This window comes from Penaeus chinensis, chromosome 14, assembly GCF_019202785.1.
Source record: "Penaeus chinensis breed Huanghai No. 1 chromosome 14, ASM1920278v2, whole genome shotgun sequence".
NCBI lineage: Eukaryota > Metazoa > Arthropoda > Malacostraca > Decapoda > Penaeidae > Penaeus > Penaeus chinensis.
Window position 1 is genome coordinate 21536329 of NC_061832.1, and position 2500 is coordinate 21538828.

Sequence of the window (2500 nt, forward strand, 5' to 3'; positions counted from 1 at the left end):
AACTACAACTGCCGATCTGTAAGATGAAAACTCCGTCGTCTGGAGTCTGTAATGACGTTACTTTTGTAATAAAAAGCGTGAGGTTTTCAGACTCGAGTGGCCAAATGAATAACAGTACGGGAAACCAAGATAAAAAAACCCACATATACTGCTACTATAGCCATTATTGTTGTTGTTATTATATATATATATATACACATACATATGTGTGTGTGTGTGTGTTTACATACACACACACACATACACACACACACACACACACACACACACACACACACACACACACACACACACATATATATATATATATATATATATATATATATATATATATGCTTTGCACATGCAGCCACAGGGATATACAGCATACTAGCATATAAATGAACAATCACGCACATGTACACCTAAACCTCTTGTTTACCAATACCTTAAGGGTGCTCCCTCTCTTTCACAAACATATCCCGGCTTGATAATCAGTCACTGATGATCTGGACATCAATTAATGATTGTTTGTATATCAATACCTTCGCTTCTTCTTTTTTTTTTTTCCTTTCAGTTTTACTAAGGGAATCCCGTCTCTTTCATGATCAACATTTCCTGGGTTCCCATTTCATGATTTGATGATCTGAGCATAATTCAGTGAAGAAAAAAAGAACAACTTCATGACATAAACTAATCGATTCAAAATGATCCACAAGACATGATATAAATCTACGTTGTAAAAGCATAACATGCCGGCGTGGCAGATGAGTGGATGAAGGACTGTGCAATTGTTCCTTTCCTTAAACTGATATAAGTACTCATAGCAATGTTATAGGCTAAAATTCAAATGTAACACTATGTAATGTTATGACCATGCATTAAATGTACCACAGCTTGCCCACGCCTGTGCAGTTAGCCAGGGTGGTAAATAAAGGACTAAACTAAAAAAGTCATTGCGACCAATAGAAAAAAATATATATATAAATGAGAAGATATTCATTTTCATTCATACCTTTTCTACATAATATTTCATACCCTAAGCATCCGGGAAAGTTATAACAAAGCTCGAATGTCCCTTGACTAAATGATTATTTAATTTTCAATGATATATCACGAGATATAATCATTGTTGTCCATCTCAAATATACTATGTAGTGCATTATGATGTTATGATGCTATAAATAATATGTCTGCTGCTATCTATATAGGATAAAAAGAACAAAGTTACACTAAGGAATCTATATTCGGCAAATGTCTTATCATGGAATAACCAAGGCAGTACAGTATTTTTGGGAAATAATGTTACCGAAAATATGAATCATATGTTACTAAAAACAATCAAACTAGATAATAGTACACCGTGATGCATTAAAATATATTAATACATTATCTTTAGCACTTTAGGGGACGATAATTCACAGTAGTTATTTATTATTCAGCAATGCAAAAAATACAATAAATGGCGATAAAACAGCATTACAGTTCCGCAAGTGTTCATAACTTATTTTGAAGTGTTGCTTATCAAAAAACTAGCATTCTTTTATTATTATAGTGAAATAAACAACCAAGTGGATCAGTTATTATGCCAAAAAAACATAATATACAATATGACATTGAAATTCATATCTGAGTGTTGTTAATAAAAAAAGAAAAAGAAAAAAACGAAAATTGGCAAAATTTATGCGAGAACTTCTACAAATTCAATCTACACAAATATTTAAAGAGAGTTTTCTCTGGTAAAATGATTCTTGCATCAACCGTTTCCGCTGAAGAGCCTCCTGCAGTTTCGCTGTACTTAGTGTTCGAGACTGGCACCAGGCAGGGTCGACGTTGTTTCTGCTTACTGAATGCAAATATACAATATTCATGAGCGAAACTTATAGTGCTTATATTCAATGCAGAACTGCGATGGGACTGTGTGCCATGACACCATTGATGTTTATAAACAGGTATCGCTTGTGTATATACAAATGCAGTAGGGTAAGATAGTGCGCGGTACATACATATATATATATATATATATATATATATATATATATATATATAGATTGTCTGTGTATATTCAGTATATATATATATATATATATATATATATATATAGTGTGTGTGTGTGTGTCTATATATTCAGTATATATATATATATATATATATATGTATACACACACACATTTAAACATATGTGTACACACCCACAATGTATATATATATATATATATATATATATATATATATATTGTGTGTGTGTGTGTACACATATGTTTATATGTGTGTGTATATATATATATATGTACTAAATATACACGCACGTTAAACTGCAATTACATAATTGATTGCTTTCACAACTAATAAAAGTAGGCACGCAAACGATATTCATGTCATAGTGGCAAGCATGATCAGTAATATTTCAAGACACTTTAAGTGCAAGAGTACAGTCAGGAATTAATTTGGTTCAAAACATAATCTGAGTAAAATGAAAGTTCTTCCTCGAGTATTCGATGCCTTCATCCTGCCCTTGGTG

The 2500-nt window shown here is 31.9% G+C and overlaps 1 protein-coding gene across 1 annotated transcript in view; it reads right to left on the reverse strand.

The window, feature by feature from the left end:
* Positions 1 to 2382: 2382 nt before the first annotated feature.
* LOC125032302 (heme-binding protein 1-like) overlaps positions 2383 to 2500 on the reverse strand; it is a 3828-nt gene continuing 3710 nt past the window's right edge. The window contains exon 7 of the mRNA XM_047623396.1: positions 2383 to 2500. This exon is cut by the window's right edge and continues 113 nt beyond it. The gene's annotated coding sequence lies outside the window, so the exon portion shown is untranslated.